Below are 18,140 nucleotides of genomic sequence, written 5' to 3'. Positions count from 1 at the left end.
TTCATAGAAGTTGACACCTGTTTAATAAGGAAATAAATGGAAGAGGTACAGAACAAGATTTCAAAATTGAAAGTAATGAAAGGTGACATCAAGAGGTTCAAGGCAGCAAATACCTTGGGCCATCATGGTAGTTTTAAACATGGGTTTTATACTGTCATCAACGTTGGAGAACTGATTTCTCCCAGGGAGTGTCTCTTTCGACTGCCTATAAAGGCTACGGTTGACCTCGCCAGAGATGAGATCAGTCTTCCTGGAATAAGCACAGAGTGGTAACAGCAACAACAGCTCTTGCCCACTCTGATGCTGCTACACTTCTGGTCTTCACTTGGCTTGCCCACTCACATGAAACTTCTCTTTTTTATTAAGAAATTTCAGGCTATTTTCTCAGACAACACATGTTTATAATTTATTTTTATTTTACCCATCCGACTGACATATTTGTATTTCTCGGTGACATTTGTCAGAACAGCTTCATTTCATGATGATTTTTTTTTTTCCCAAACCCCAACTACTCTTGCAATTTAGGGTCAAAACCACCAGGTGGCAGCACTTCGTTCAAACGGACAAGTTTCTTCTTTTAAAAAACTTTAAAAACCTTTTTTGTTAGGGTGAAATACAAAGTTGTTCATGTCTGAGTCTCAGTTGTACAATGTTTGAACACCTGCCCCCTCACCAGCGTCCACTTCCCTCCACTGATACCCCCAATTTCTTTCCAGTCACCCAATCTGCTTCTATAGCAGACACTTGTTTTTTCCTTTTAGGCACTGAAATTTGCAATACTATAAATTAAAGAGTATCTATCATGCATATCACTTTACCTCCTTTCAGCACCCAGTTCTTGTTCAAAGTGATAATGTCTAACTATCATCGTCTTAGTGGTCCCTTCTCTGATTTAGCCTCCCTCCCCACCTTGTGACAAACTCTAAGAGACTGGCACACCGAAGACAAGTCCCTTCTTTCTTGAATTTCTCTGGTATGGTTGATGGTGCTTTTTGCTCAATTTAAGGATCCCCTTCTAGACTGAGAAAAGGCAGCAGTCACTGTTCTGATACTTGTAAAAGCCAAAGATAATAAAAATATCTTCCACGTTTAGGGGAAGCTCAGAAATTAAGACATTGTGTAGTAAGTCAACAACCCTTTTGTGGAATAATATAAGGTACAGCATTTCCCTCCCCAGAGTCATAGTTATATGTGCATCTTTAATTTTATTTAGTTTTTCTTTCTCAGTTTTGGTTTTTGGGCAATAGCAGGCACTGCTTTAAGGACTATTCCTGGCTTAGTGCCCAGGGGAACATGTGGTGTCAGGTTCCAAACACAGGTCTCCTAGATGCAAAACTTTTTAAGCTCTCCCTCCAGCTCTTTGTTGTTTATTTTTTCTATTTCCTCTTTATCCTTTTTATTAATTTATTTTAAGCTTTTTTTTGTCCCCCAATTCCTAATACAGACCAGGCAAAGGGCTTGGGTTGAGGTGTATATGGGGTGCATTTACTGTACCTCCTCTTTCTATACAGTCAATGTAAAGAACACAGCCTGTGGTAAGAATATTTTAAGCTTTTACTTAATGAAAAACCAAAATTTACAAAGTTATTGATAGTTGGTTCTCAGGCATACAATCTAACCAGCAGTAATGAGATTCAACATCGATCCCACTGTCAGTGTCAAATTTTCTCTACTAGTGTTTTCATGCTTCTTTCCCCTAATCCTCCCAATATGGGACTTTGAGAGGCACACTCCAATGTTCTGTGTTTGTAGTTTAGATCTCATGTTTTCAGTGTTAATGAACTGTGCTTTTGGATATATAACTATATATATACCACTCTCCCACACCAACAGTATATTTAACGTCCCTGACACTTGTTATCCATTACTTCCTTTTCTCTTCTTTTTTTCTCTCTTGATTTCTTTATTTCTCTGGCCTTCTCTCCTATATATACTCTGGGGTCAAGAAACTCTGCTTTTAAGATCCCACATCTCCTACTAAGTTTGCCTTCTACGGAAGTGAAGTTTCGCTTTAATAAATTCCCCAAATCCTCACTGGTTCTGACAGACAAGCTTGCCTGCAGCTCTCCTGCCTCTGCCACCTCCTCTGTGTGCCTCTCAGCTCTCTAGTGTGTCACTTATACATTCTTTTAACCCCAACACTCTTTTGTTCTATTCTCCTTGTCCCACAAAGGAGTTGCCAAAAGAAAGCAAAAGAAACTAAAGAAGGCATGGCGGTCTGTTCTCTACGTTTTCATCTTTTTCCACCCATAAGGGAAATATCCAAAATATCCCTCCACCTGGGTCCACTCTATTTGCCTGAAGTCAATTCTCTCACCAGCTGTTAAAGCTGGTGGAGTCCTGGGTGAAATTTGGCTGCTCATCCACACTTCTGAGCTGCAACTGGGCCTGGCCTCATTAGAAGCCATGTGGCCTCCATTGCTGGCACAACTGTTGTCCCTGGAGTCAGCCTGGATTACATCAGCTTCTTCTGAGGGCCAGAAGCAGATTTCACACTTTTTCCTATTTTCAGTTTCAAGCTGCCTCCTGATTTTGCTCTCTCTCTCCGACACACAACTTTAGCTCTTTCCTCAACTTTGGGAAGAGGGGCTGTCATGATTTTGAATGATGGGATCAGATTTTTCATCGAAGTAGGATGTCCCCAAATTGACATCTACTGGGATTACTTTGCTGAGGAATGGTTACCCAAAATATTATTATTCTATGATAAGGCTTGTCTAAGCTTCTTGAGCAGACTGTATGAACGATATAATTTTGGCAAACTTAAAGCATGATCCTTCCTAACAGATGCTTAGGAGAGTACCAAAATCTCACACAGGACTGTTTTGTGTTCAATAGGCTCATTAGCATTCCAATGGCTTTACCCACACTAGATTGAGAAGTTGTACAGGATGTATAATAAAATTAACAGGACTGAAAAAATATCCTATTTTGGTCCTGCACTTTCACTAGTTGGTACCTTTTAGCATTTAGAGAAGAAAATGAGCATGTCTTATACACTTGCCATATATGTCAAGCATGTTAAAAGGGTTGCTCATGGGATCCTTAGGCAATGTTTTAAGTATATTATTATTATATATTTTAAAGGATATATCTTAATTAAAGTGTTAAATATGTAGTGGAGCAAAGAAAATCTCTCCAACAAATAGTTCTAAAATGAAATTAAAACCTTACCTCACACCATTCACATAAGTAAACTCTAAGTGGAATAAATAGCTCTAGGTTAGAGAAAAATCCATAAGATATATTGAATAAAGCATCTTCAGAACTCTCCAGGAAATTGAACACAGAGAATTCTTCAGTGAGATAACCATAGTGGCAAAGACAACAAAAATGGAAATAAATGAATTGCATCAAATTAAAAAGCTCCTGAGTAGTAAAAGAAACTTGAACTCTAATCAAAAGACACCCTACTAAATAAGATAAAATACTTGCACACAATAGATCAGATATAATGTTAGTATCTAAGATCAACAAATCATTTCTAAAACTCAACAACAAAAATATCCAAGGACCTTATCAACGAATGGGAGAGGAGACAAATGGGCACTTTCTCAGAGAATACATACAGATGGCCAATAGGCTTATGAAAAATGCTCATTGTCACTGAAGATTAGGGAAATGCAAATCAAAACAACAATGAGATACCATCTCACACCTGTGAGAATGGCAGTTATCTGAAAGCCTGGGACAATGTTGGTGGTGTGATGTGAGAAATAAATAAAACCTTATCTGGTCTATTCTTTATAGATAGCACCATGAAGATCTATCTAAAAATATAGGAATAGAACTTACAAGTAGTTTTATCACTTCTAGGTATCTATCCCCCAAATGCAAAATCATTAATTCAAAAGAATATATGCACAATTATGTTCATCATCACAGTATAATTGCCAAGATATGGAAACAACATTAATTTTCAACTGAGCAAGAATGAAGAAGTTGTGAATTATAGACCCAATGGGACACTATGCAGTTCTAGAAAAGAACAAAATCATGCAATTTTCAGTAACATAGATAAATCTTTTGACTACATTTTGAATGAAGCAAATCAGAAGGAAAGTAATAGATACAGAATGATCTCTTTCAAAAAAAATAAAAAAAACATTTACTCTTCCCTCGGTGCTTTTGTGGTGTATGGAAGACTTCTGCTTTGTCATGGATGGTAAAAATCAGACCTCTGTATCTAGAGATCTTGGTGACTGTGCAGCTCAAGGAATGGAGCTTATGATGAAGGCTTTCTTTGTGGTTCTAGCAGTTCTGCTTCTTCAGTGTCGTTTTAATTCATCTTCTGTAGTTGGTGTTCTTAGTCATTATGTTGCTCCTAGGATGGAGCCTGGGATAGAGTCTTTTGTTATGTTTCTGGAAGACTGGTTCACTTGTGGTTGTCTCAGTCAGACCTCTGGAACTGGAGATCTTGTTTGTTGAACAGATTGTAGACCAAAAGCTAGGTTAGAGCTTTTTGTTGTTGTTGGTCCAGAGATGCATTCTGTCTAGTCCTGGTTGTAACAACCAGTCATCTGTATATAGCAATCTTGGGTTTTGCACAGATCAAAAGGTGACATATCTTCTGATTTTGTCTTATCATTGGCTGGTGAGGAAGGATAACTTGCTTTTAGCTCTAGTTGTTCCCATTGCCTCGTTGTCAGATTATCAATTTAGAACTGGCGTATGTTGGTGTTAGAGCAGCATTATGAATGCCCTGGAGGGGATTTGGTTCCTGGAGCTGTTGTGGAGAACTCTGTCATTTCTATGTCTGGGATCCAGGAGTCAAGGCTGGAAGGTCGGTGCCTATTTCCCTGGAGTCTAGGTTGGTTCCACATGGCATACATTCAGGGTGGGAGATGTCCCTGTGTTGTAAAAAGTATAAATTCTTATCCCTAGTAGATAAGAGCTTGTTTTTACACGTAAAATTTCCCCTACTTTTAATATGCCTTCGCAGGAAGAAGTGGTGCTACATTATATTGCTGGTGGATTTGGATGTGGAGAGAGAAGAAAACAGACTCATGACAAAAACTAAAAATATATATGCTCAGACATATCTAAAGAAAAAAGTTTCTTAAAAGAAAAAAAAAGATTGAATAAAAGACATAGTTAAAGGAATAAAGTGGGACTGGGAGGGATAGCATGGAGGCAAGGCATCTGTCCTTCCTACAGAAGGACGGTGGCTCACATCCTGGCATCCCACTCCCCCCATGCCCACCAGGGGCAACCTCCGAGCACAGAGACAGGAGCACCCTCCGAGCGCCACCAACTGTGACCCAAAAGAAGCAAAAAACAAATCAAATCAAAAAACAAAAACTAGAACAAAAGGAAGGAAGGAAGGAAGGAAGGAAGGAAGGAAGGAAGGAAGGAAGGAAGGAAGGAAGGAAGGAAGGAAGGAAGGAAGGAAGGAAGGAGGGAGGAAGGAAGGAGGGAGGGAAGGAGGGAGGGAGGGAGGGAGGGAGGAAGGAAGGAAGGAAGGAAGGAAGGAAGGAAGGAAGGGGAAGGAAGGAAGGAAGGAGAAAGAAAGAAAGAAAGAAAGAAAGAAAGAAAGAAAGAAAGAAAGAAAGAAAGAAAGAAAGAAAGAAAGAAAGAAAGAAAGAAAGAAAGAAAGAAAGAAAGAAAGAGAGAAAGAGAGAGAGAGAAAGAAAGAAAGAAAGAAAGAAAGAAAGAAAGAAAGAAAGAAAGAAAGAAAGAAAGAAAGAAAGAAAGAAAGAGAGAAAGAAAGAAAGAAAGAAAGAAAGAAAGAGAGAAAGAAAGAAAGAAAGAAAGAAAGAAAGAAAGAAAGAAAGAAAGAAAGAAAGAAAGAAAGAAAGAAAGAAAGAAAGAAGAAAGAAAGAAAATGAACAAAGGGGGAAAAAAGAAAAAATACGAAGAAAAAGGGAGAAAGTGATACAGGAGATTACATTTGGGGAGAAACAGTATAAGAGGTGGTAGTGTTATGTAGGTCTATTCTTATGATGATAGTATAGACTTCCCCATTGTCTTTTGAGATTTCCTCGTGAAGTGTGGGATCCACGCAGGGAGGTCTTGGTAGAGTTCTTGCAATGGGAGTCTTTTTGGAGCTAATCCGGTATTAAGCCACAGTCCACATTAGGGAGAGGTGATTAGGAGGGCCACACTACATGAGTCAGTCGGGGTGTTGGTTGTATTTTCATGACTGGAACGAGGTGTGAGTTTGAGTGGGTGTCTCTTCACTTGGGTACTGGATACTGGTTTGTTGGTGTAGAAGGTTGGTCTTGATGCCTAATGAGTTAAGAACTGAGGGTGAAGAGTTATAACATGGTGGGGATATTGGGGATTGAATTAAGGGGTGAAGGTATAGTCAGGCTTCTGATTGGGGGGAGAGGGGATATTATATGGGAGGGGTTATATAGGGTATAGGCATGGGTTGTTGTGGTTTAGGTTTGTCTCTTAAGGAGGATTCCTATCTCTGTGTGCTCCTGCCCCATATAAACATATAGAAGTTAGCTTAGGTATATATTAATGTAGAGAGGTGGGGAGGGCAAGAGATACGCTGAGTACAGGAAGAAAGGTAGGTATAGTACTTGTAAGGAAAGGAAACTAATAGATCAACTTTTGGGTATGTATATATTTCATTTCTTGAGTACTAACCATTGTGTTAGTGAGGGAGAGTAAATGATCATGCAAGGAGTCCATAGCTAATCCCATGACAGTATACTTCAGGGATGGAGAAACCCTATATCTTCTAGGCCAAGGGAATTCCCTCTATAATATCCCCAATAGTTACTGTGCCTATGCAGGGGGGAAAAGAAAAAAAGGGAAAAAAAGCACAAAATAACCATTTTTCCACATATATTTATTGATTGATTGTTTTTTGACATCCTTATTTTGGTGTAGATATTGAAGTTGATGTCTCCCTTTTATTTTATATTATTTTATCTTATCTTTCTCTTTCTTTTTGCACTCTGGCATGATTTGATTTCAGAACCGAGACTATTGTGTGGTGCTTCTCTTTATTGCTGTAGGGCTGGCTCACTGGATATTTAATTTGACATTTATTTTTGTATTGTTATGTTATTTCAATTACCTTTTTCATGTCCTCTCTCAAACTGAGGTTGATAGCCACTAGAAGGACTCTGCCCATTTTCAGCATATTTTAATTAAAAAAATTTTTTTTCTTGTTCTTTACCCCATTCTATTGCTTTTCTTTCCCTCAAACAAAACCACATAACTCGATTTATCTAGCTTAGCCTCTCAAATAGAGGGAGAAACAAGGGAGGGCACCAGGACCAAACAGATGTATGATCACTGATAGTAAGCTAGACAAAGAGGGGACCACCTACTCTAGAAACCCAGTGGGGAGGCTGGTGATGGTGGGAGATATGGGTTGCAGAAAGGGAAAGGGGAAAGGGGAAGGACAAATTTGGTGGTGGGTATTCCCCTGATTCAATGTTAATATGTACCTAAAATACTAATGTGAAAGATATGTAAGCCACTATGATCAAAATAAAAATAAAAAAAAATAAAAAACAGGAAAAATTATCTGTCATGTGTAGGTTTTAAATATACACATTACATATGCAACAAAGGTCCAAAGGTGTCACAATGAGAGAACTGATCCACACAATTGAGTTGGGTGCTAGCCGGCTTAAAAGAGAGAATTATTGGGGATCTTTTGAGAGAGAGGTGGGTACACTGGCCATGGGTGTGGTATTTAAATCATGTGCATGAAAAACCATTATTAACAGTATTATAAACCACAGAATCTCAATAAATAATTTTGGCTAGTTTATTTTGGTGTTATTCTAATTCACTTAATTTAAAGAACATGTATCACATAGTTGGCATAGTTGATCACATTATATTTGTTTCCACATAATTGGGAGTTAAATAATTAAAGAAATAATTTTTAAAAATTGACAAGAAGAAGCCGGAGAGATAGCACAGCAGTAGGGAGTTTGCCTTGTAAGCAGCCAACCCAGGACCGATAGTGGTTCGAATCCAGACATCCCATACGGTCTCCTGTGCCTGCCAGGAGCGATTTCTGAGCACAGAGCCAGGAGTAATCTCTGAGTGCCGCCAGTGTGGCCCCAAAACCAAAAATAAATAAATAAAATAAAATAAAATAAAAATTGACAAGAAAAATAAATACAGCAACAAGTAAATTTATAAAAAAATAATTGTATTGCAATAAAATCATTAAGTCATTATTAGAAGATTTATTTAGTAAGGTCTTTTTGCTAGTTGACAATTCTGTTACTTCCTTTATTAATGAACATTAGGTGTTTTCATATACACTTTGACTAAATTGGGTGTGTTGATATATGGATGAAAGTATTAAGCAAAAAAAAATATGCAGTGACCAGTTGGCCCAGGTATTCTAAGCACTATTGCTTATTTTCTGACTTGTGGGCCATGTTTTTGACTATCAGGCCTTCCAGAAGTATGAGAAGGCAGAGGGAGTATGCCCACACTCACTCCAAAAATATCTTGATAATATTAGCCCACGTACCAGCATACCTGCAGTTTTGGTCAGATATGTTTCTGCAGAGAGGAATAGAGAATTGGTAAAACAGGACTATTGGCAAAATGATGATTGTGTGTGGAGCAGGCATTGCTTTGGAAGGGTGGAGACTTGGTCCACACTCTCCTCCTGAGATAGAAGTACTAATGCTCAGTTTCAGTTGCATATCTTGTGTACCTATGATTTTTTATTGCTTGGTTTAAAGCTGTTTTGAGAACAGAGTGAGTCTATGGAGTTAGTAGGATGCAGAAATTACAACTAGATTTGTGGATTTTCCTTAATAAATTTTCTTAGTAAATGTATTTTTAAGTCTATTGAACAGGGTGACAGGGAGAAAGGGGGGAAGATCTGAGGGTGGAACGTGCAGTTTATAAACTTGTCAGGGGTCAGAACAATGGAACAGAGAGTATGGCATTTGCCTTACATGAGACTGATCTAGACTTAATAATCCCACCATCCCATATAGTCTCTAAGTACTGCAGTAATAATTTTTTGGGGGGGAAGATCACATCCGGTGATGCTCAGGGGTTACTCCTGGCTATGCACTCAGAAATTGCTCCTGGCTTGGGGGACCATATGGGAAGAAGGGGAATCAAACCGTGGTCTGTCCTAGGTTAGTGCATGCAAGGCAAATGCCCTACAGCTTGTGCCCATGCTAGTTGTAAATTTTAAGCAAGGAGTAACATTTGAGTCTGAGTATCACTGGGTATGGCCCATAAACCTAAAAAAAAAAAAAGAAAAAGAAATAGAAGATAAAGAATCTTGACTGGAGAAAGGAAAATTCACTCAAGTACTAATGCCCAGTAAAATGCTACTCTTACAAAACTTAATCTAGAGGCAAGAACTAAATCAGGCATCATATCCATAACTGCAGATCTGGAATATACAGCATGATGGAACTTAGTAGCACCAGATAACCAGTAGAGAACTAGTAGGTCTGATTTCATTCTCAGGACAAAATATAAGTCAAAGTCAGAACAGTGTTGGGTTGAATGGCATCTGCATATCCTAGAATAGATAGAGCTAACTTTCTCCCAATCCACATCTGATTGATTGCTGACAGAATAATGAAAGCCTGGAGTCAGAAAGATGCAAAGACCAAAGAAAACAGGCAACAGACTACCATTGCCTGCTGTGCCCACTGTCAGCCTTGTTTAAATGATAGAACATCCTATAAAACTCAGGCATTGTCAGATATAAGATCAGACTGCAGTATTTCCAAGACCATTTGAGACTGAAAATACAGAATCTCACAGATGCTTTCGAATCCAGGTGCCCCAACCAACCAGTTCTGGTTATAATTACAGGTGCTGACCAGAAGCCCCACTTGCTGTTCAAGCAGGTTGGATGTAGAAACCACAACTGTTGTCATGCACCAACAACTATAAACACTGGCATAAAGCACTTTTATGTCTACTTAGTCCTTAGGGCTGTCAACAACCAAGTAAGCTTGTTGTGAGTGCAAATTCCCAGCATCCCTACAGAATGGCACTAATTTAGGCAGAATTAGTCCAATGAAATAGAACTGAGAGTTCAGAACTAATCTCTTAGATAGATGAATAGTTACAGTGAAAAAATGAACATAAAGTAGAGTAAGTAAAACCTTTTCAACAAAAGAGATGGGGAAATAAATTAGACACTTGCAAAATAATGAAACTTGATTACTACAGTTCATACTACGTGTAAACATACATTTAGATTGGATTAAAGCCCTTGATGTTAGAAATTAATGCACAGGAAATATCAAGGAAAAGATGCAAGCATCTTCATGACTTTGATTTCAGATGTATCTTCAATTATTCTACTCCAGTGTTAAATTAAAAAAAAATTATAATAGAACTTCTATTATTTCTGCAAAATGAATTATTTCTAAAATTAAAAGAAATTCTATTCAATGAAGAAAAAATTGTATGCCACATATCTGATAAATACTTATTTCTAGGACCAATAAAGCACTCAAAAATAAGAAACAGAACCCAAACAAACCTATCAAAAATTGGGAAAAAGTGTTGTACACTTACTTTTCCAAAGATGACATACAGATGGCCAGTAGCATATGGAATAGTGGTCCTATCACTGATTACTAGGGAAATTCAAATCATAAAAATAATAAAGTATCACCTCACCTTTTGCTATAGATAATATAGTTGCTATTTATTATCTATATCATAAACTCCAGAATTAACCAGTGCTGCTGCTGCTAAAGTAAAATAAAATGAAACTTCATTCACTATTGGTAGGAATATAATATTCAGAAGGCCCAATCTCTTTCCCAAACTTACATGTTTCATGTAATTAGTAGAATTGATCTTAGTGCACTGAATCAAGTATAGCTCTTAAACACTGGGAATACCCCAAAACAAAAAACAAAACTGAGTTATTTTTAATGAGTGTTGCACCGACAACACATTCACAATGGGGTGGGTGTAATTCTGTGTCTATTGGAATTCAATATTTGTTTTGCTAGAAATGCATTTCTTTTCTGAATTCCTTTGAGTACTTATGTAAACAATTTTTTCTTAATATAAAATTATAAAAAATAAAGAGAAAAAGCTAAAATGTCCCCAAATCAACCTATGTCTAATATTTACTAATGGCCTTTGCTATTTTGATATATCTGCTTCTTATATTTTCCTCTGAATTTCTTTTTTTTTTTTTTTTTTTTTTTGGTTTTTGGGCCAGGGGTTACTCCTGGCTGTCTGCTCAGAAATAGCTCGTGGCAGGCACGGGGAACCATATGGGACACCGGGATTCGAACCAACCACCTTTGGTCCTGGATCGGCTGCTTGCAAGGCAAACACCACTGTGCTATCTCTCCAGGCCCTCCTCTTAATTTCTTATATGTCTTAATAACTAGCTTGATACATAGCAATAGATAGATATATAATCATAATTTATTTAACTAATTGGTGGTCAAAAATTTAAAATTTAATTTCTTCCCACAAATAATCTTTTCCTGTAGTTTTTCTATTATATTTAATTATTCTATTTTTGGAATGATTTTATTATCTAGTATTACTACCATAAGGTTGTATTAATTTCTGGTTCTAGATTCATATGTCAAATTTATTTTGAAAAATAAATAAATAGTAATTCATAGTCATTTATTAGGACTTATTTTTCATTATATGTATTTTTTGATTTTGGGCCACACCCAGTGATGTTCAAGGGTTACTTCTGGTTATCTACTGAGAAATTGCTCCTGGCTTGGGTGACCATATAGGATGCCAAGGATCGAACCGCGGTCTGTCCTGGGTCAGCCATGTGCAAGGCAAATGCCCTACCACTGCACCATCATTCAGGCCCCTTTTTATTATATTTGAGAAAAATGTAACTTTTAGTTTATTTGCTCTATTAGAAGAAAATAGCATTTTATTCTATTAAGCACATTAATAACAATCTTACACATTTTATTTTGGTCAGTTTTTTATATTTGCTTTTTTATTCAATATATTTTTATTTATGTTTCATTGTTGTCTCCATTAGAAGTTAAGATAGATCAATAATCAGAATTACGCATTTCTTTTCTCATTTTACAATTAAGGGTCTCAGGCCTTAACTTATATAGCAGGGGTAGCGAACAGGATTTTTACCCTCACTCAAAATGGCAAAATGCAATATGTGTTTAATATATTATTGTTAAAATTATATGCTTTTGTGTGAGTGTAAGTCTGTTTTGGCAGGTCACTGCGTGGTGTGGCTCTCTGACTCTCACAGTTTAAAATTTTGGCTCTTTGTATCGAACTTGTTCGCCACCACTGTGGCATTAACTTACAGGGGTTAAACTTACAGGGGTTAAACAATGGTCTGAATGTGACCAAATTTTGTGAACATACAGATTTTAACTTACTGTGAACAAATTTAGTTTAATCGCTACCAAACCATTACTTTTGACCAGTTCTTGTAAAATGCATATCTGCTTCTCCTAACTCTCCAAGACCAAACTAAGAAAAGGAACTTGATTTCCATACATCTACAAAACCATGTGAGCAAAACAGGCTTACTATTAAGCTTTTGTTCTTGCTATTTCCTCTGGAACTTAAAGTCACGGTATATAAAAATAACATGCTTCACGTGGAGGTCACATAGGGGCCCCTTTTGGGTTATTTTATATAAATTTAGTTATTTTAATCTCCTTGAACAAAGTTTTTGTTTGGGGCCCACAACCAGCTGTGCTAAGGGCTTACTCCTTGCTCTGCAATCAGGGATTACTAAAAACTGGAGAGACAGAGAAAGAGAGAGAGAGAGAGACAGAGATAGAGAGAGACAGAGACAGAGAGGGAGACAGAGAGAGACACAGAAAGAGAGACACAGGGAGAGACAGAGAGAGACAGAGAGAGAAAGAGAGAGAGAGAGGGAGAGAGAGAGAGCAAGATGGGGGATCATATGTGGTGTGGTGTTAGGGGATAGAAACTGGGTCAGCTGTATGCAATACAGCAATACAAGCACTCTACCTGCTATATCATCCTCCTAGTTCTGTAAAACAAGTTTTAAGTTAGTTTGAGATCCAGTTCTTAGAAGATGTTTTAGATAATAGCTCTTTTGAATAATGTTGTGCCTTTTAAAAGCATTAATTATTTTATAAAATATTACATTTGTCGCATTTATGATTGGTATATGACTAGTAACCATAGTGTTTCTGGATCTTTAGAATATCCAATTTTTAGTCCATATCAAACCAAATTGAAAACATTTATAAATCTTAGCCTAAGCCCCTTACCTGTCTTAACCAGGCTACACAGAAACTGTTCAACATCATTTGAAATCAAATGATCCTAGTAAATTCCTTTTAGCACAAAGCAAAAATCATAGCAATGCCATTAAATTTTCCATGTTTGTGTTTTATCCTTTCAAATAGCTTCATTAAATGCTATTTAATTCACTCAATTATTTTAAACTCCTCCCAAGTAAGATGTGCACATTTATATAATTTTACATATATGTAAATGCACTTACTTATAGTATACCACATATTTTCAGGGAAGAGGTGAAAGAGGAAGAAAGTAGACTGGATGAAAAAATAGTGCTTTGAGTCTGAAGGAATGTACTGTTAAATTTTCAAGAACTTTTCTAAGTTGGTAGCTAAGCATGACCATTACTGAAGTAAATGTGCCATTATATATCTCTTATTAAATTTGCATTCAATTAAAATGCAAGTAAATTAATATTGGTCATATTTGGAGTATTGATACCACAGAAATTGGCAAATGCTATAAATCAAAATTTGGTTATTGTGTAGATTAACTAGGCATCACAAGAAGATAGGAGAGAAAATGTTAATAATGTTAAACTCCAAAATATGCTGTGTGTCAATCACTAATTAATAAATTGCACACAAGTACAAATATGTTCAAGTCTCTAAAGCAGGGCTCCTCAAACTTTTTAAATAGGGGGCCAGTTCACTGTCCTTCAGACTGTTGGAAGGGCAGATTATAGTAAAAACAAAAATTATGAACAAATTTCTATGAACACTGCATATATCTTATTTAGAAGTGAAGAAACAAAATGGTAATAAATATAATATTTGGCCCGCAGGCTGTAGTTTGAGGACCATTGCTCTAAAGAAATATTCTTCCAGCAGTTCAGCATTTCTAATTAAACAAAAGTCACTCACACTACTGAGCAATGTAAAAGTTTGAAATACAGAGTGATAAACCTAAGAAAGTTTTCAATTTTGTAAATATCATTCATATGACATTGAGAAATAGTTTAATAATAGATCACATCCAAGATTTATTGATACTATATTTAATAGAAAGGCTATCACAATGGGATACAATTTAAGTTATATCATGATTGAACTGCAACTATATACTGTACACAGATACAGTATGATAGCTTAAAATTAGTGATTTATGTAGAAACTATAGAGTATTAAAATTTTCATTATAATTTTAAAATAGGTGTAATATTTTATAATGGCCAAATTTATATTAAATGTACATAGGTATTATTAACAAATTATGTGGGAGGAGGACATTGAACTTATGAAATGTTTAACTGTACATCACTCAATATAGTCTTCATTCTAAGTTGAATTAGCTACTAGAGAATGGAAAGCTTTGATTACACTTGTGGCAACATTTTCTTACTCACTTTAGAGCCCACTTACTCACTTTATCCTCTTTCTAGTACATTATAATATATATATATATATATATATATATATATATACAGATATAATTGTTTTGCTTTGTAGAAAAAGTGGGGAGAGCATTGCTCAGAGTGACCTTAACTTTTTAGTATGTAAAGTATCTAAACATGCTTTCTTTTTCTTCCAATCTCTCTCTCTCTTTCTCTCTCTCTCTCTCTCTCTCTCACACACACACACACACACACACACACACACACACACACACCAGACGATTTAATTCTGGGAAAGAGAATCTAAACTTTTGTCATAGGATTCCGCCAAATAACATTGAACAATCTGACCTCCTACAATTCTCCTGGAGAAATGCTCCTGCCTCACAATCACTTTTGTAGTTTTTCTCCCCACTAGAAATCCCACAGGGAGAACTTCTTACAGAACAAGATACCCGAAAGAAATAGAACCACACTGTATAAAAAATATTAATAATTCCTCATGAAAGCTTCTAATCTTACTCACTTGTCACGATTCTCATTTTGTCTTCCTGCTGTTCTGATTACTTTGTCTGCAGCTTGAAACTCTGGACAAAATTATTTTGTCCTCTCTTCATCTTGAAAATCTGTTGACTATTTTGTAAGGGAGTTGAAATGTTGGTTTCTCTGTGTTAAGACACGGAGAAAGAAAACATGCCATGTGGACAGAAATCTGACCCCGTGTCCTGCTGTGACCCTCTTCATCACCACATGTGACTTTACCTTTAAACACCTTGCTCTTACACACACAAACACATATACAGACAGAGGCAGGTAGACTTATATGCACTTAGTTGCATGCACACACATAAGTTCCCACAGTGAATAAGTGGAAATCTTATCTGAGTTGTTTTCAATAAAATGCATGATTCAGTTCTCCCTCTCTTACCTACCCCAAATTCTGAGCCCAGATTTCTTCCTATATACTTACTAAAGATGCCCGTTTTTGATTGCCAAAGATTTTACAGAGAGGCAAATAATGTGACTTAATGAATAAAGAATAATTGCTGACATTCATTTATCTGCATTTAGTATGTTTAAATACCAGGAAAGATCAAGGAATTCATTTTGGTTACATACGTGCTAATGAGATAATAGGGTTTAATGAAAACCCAGTTATTTGCTAATCAGTTCAACTTGGTGACTAGTGGTCTGCTAGGGCAGGACAAGAATAATTCAGTGACACTTTAAGGTACGGGGAGAATGTTAGTCAGAAATCCATGTGCCTACAGAAGGCTCCAAAGGGCCGACATTTAATGGTCCTTTCTAGGTTGCCATGGCAACTTACTTTTGTAACTCACATATCTTCAGTGTAGGAAAACAAGGGGCAGAGTGTTCTTAGGAAGGTGCAACCCCCTTTAAGCAGATCTATAAGCATCACAGATGAACAGAACTTTCAACATTCCGCCATGAATATTCATGAAGTAAGTTGTTTTTTGTTGCCTGCCTAGTCAGCAGTCACAAAACACATGGTGTGTGTTGGCAGCATCTTGCCTAGGTAGAGGGCTATGGACGGAGGCAATGGCAGGAACCAGGACCTGTGAGGCTGACTGACATTTCCATCTGTAGCGAAGGCTGGTAATTAACAGGAAGGAGTATGCCTGCAGCATTGCACCATCTGCTAGGGAAACGGCTCAATAAGAAAGGAGCTGGATAGCATCTCAGCGGTGGCGCGATCTGGTTCCGACATGAGGCCGGGCATCTGTTAGCTGAGGAGATAGACTATTAGGAAATTCGACTGGGAATGAACAACATGGAAAGAGCACTCTGACCTAGCCCATAAAAGCAACTCTTTAGAAATGGTGTCTTTTTATCTTACTTACCCAAGTCTTCTGAAAATGGTTTGCTATGGGACCATTACAGATCTGTTTGAAGTAACACAATGGTTTCGAAAATGCTGTTTTATTCTAACATGAAATTCTTGAAATCAGGATACAGCTGTCATCTTTTGACAATAGAGCTAATTTCAGAGCGAGGATATGAGGTTAAATTCTGCCTTTTGTTTTTAGATTGGGGATCAGGAATGGGGGGAGAACAAAATGATCATTTAAGTGCTAGGCTATTCAAAACGGAGAAGGCAAACATCCGTGGGACGCCCTGACCGAAAGTGAGCAAATCATCGCCCCAATTTTTTTCAATATCTTCATATCTGTGCTTTATTTTCTCTACTAGAACTCAAAGCACATCTTCCTCATCAGAAAATCTATACTTCCGGTTTAATTGTCTCAGGACCAAAGAATGAGTGTCAAAAATACGAGTTGGTGTGTTTGTGTATTCATAACTATGAAGCCCTTTTCTAACACTCCTACTTTTGTATTCTCAAGTATGTACAATTTTTCTGTAAGATAACTCAGGGAGGGCACAGTAGACAGAAGAGATGGAAGCTTGGTCAACCCCTCAACTTATAGATTAATGCCACTTTTGCAAATATAAATGAATTAATCATTCAATATTCAGGGTTGTTGATGACAGGTGACTGATTTAATATCAATAAGATGAGATTATTATATGTGAGCATCATTTTACTGATGAGGACCATCTTACAATGACCAGTAAATGATAGATTATCTCTGTGTTGTTTTTGCTGTACTATGGTGGTTATTATTATTAAAGAAGAGTCACTGGATTATATTTTTCTGATAACTTGTATTCCATATGGAATAAAATAATATATCAATGGTGGGATTAAATTCATGAGATACAGGTGGGCACAGGCCTCTGTTTTACAATCTAACACCCTCTCTTTTTACAAATGCTGGCTATTTTTGCTACTCTAAGAGAATGCTACTGTTTGGAAATTTCTGTGTAAATAAATGCAAACTTTTTTTGTACACAAGAGAAAGAAAAATAACAGTAGCATTAACTAACAAGAAAACAATGAATTAACAAGAAAACATAGTATGAAGTTGCATGTTGGTAAAAGTTTAATAATTACCTTTCAATGATGGTTTAAGGAAGCATTAGTAGTTTCTCCATATTCCATAGTTATAAATATTAACATTGTGGCTTTTGTCAAGTTTAATATGTTGAGTTGAGTTGAATCAGGTCTCAGAAACGTATGGAACAAGTACAAACACAACCTTGCTTTTAGCCCTTTATTCCTCCTAGCTAAATAACTGATGACCAAGTTTGGTCATATTAATAAAAGAGGTCCACTTTGTTCTATATATGCATCCTTTACCACAGAAAAAACATAACACTTAGATGTCTCTAGCACATTATAGCCTATAGAGCTCAAACTCAGTAATTTGTTAGTTTTCATAATTGTACTCAAATGGCAGAAATTAAGGTCAAAGACACGTGAGCCACATTATTCAGTAAGTGTGAATATAAACTAAGTTTTTAATTTTTGTCTTTTGAATATTTTTACTATAACATTTGTTTCTGGAGCAATATTTGCTTATTCTTGAAGATAAAACTCAATATCCAGTACCACTAGACCGATATATTTCCTTGTTTTTCCCTTTGTTGTGGCGTTACTTTGCTGCTTTGTGACTTAATTTCCCAGTGATCTCAACTCAACTTAAATATTCGAGAAAACTTTAGA

General features: G+C 36.6%; 1 non-coding gene across 1 annotated transcript; it reads right to left on the bottom strand.

Moving 5' to 3' along the window:
* Positions 1-1,419: 1,419 nt before the first annotated feature.
* On the bottom strand, positions 1,420-1,546 carry LOC126024869 (small nucleolar RNA SNORA51). Its single transcript, XR_007500966.1, has one exon. It is a non-coding gene; the product is annotated as a small nucleolar RNA SNORA51 (small nucleolar RNA).
* Positions 1,547-18,140: the final 16,594 nt, after the last annotated feature.

Source organism: Suncus etruscus, chromosome 12, assembly GCF_024139225.1.
Source record: "Suncus etruscus isolate mSunEtr1 chromosome 12, mSunEtr1.pri.cur, whole genome shotgun sequence".
Classification (NCBI taxonomy): domain Eukaryota; kingdom Metazoa; phylum Chordata; class Mammalia; order Eulipotyphla; family Soricidae; genus Suncus; species Suncus etruscus.
Note: the sequence above shows the minus strand (reverse complement) of the source record. Positions and strands in the feature narration are given on the sequence as shown.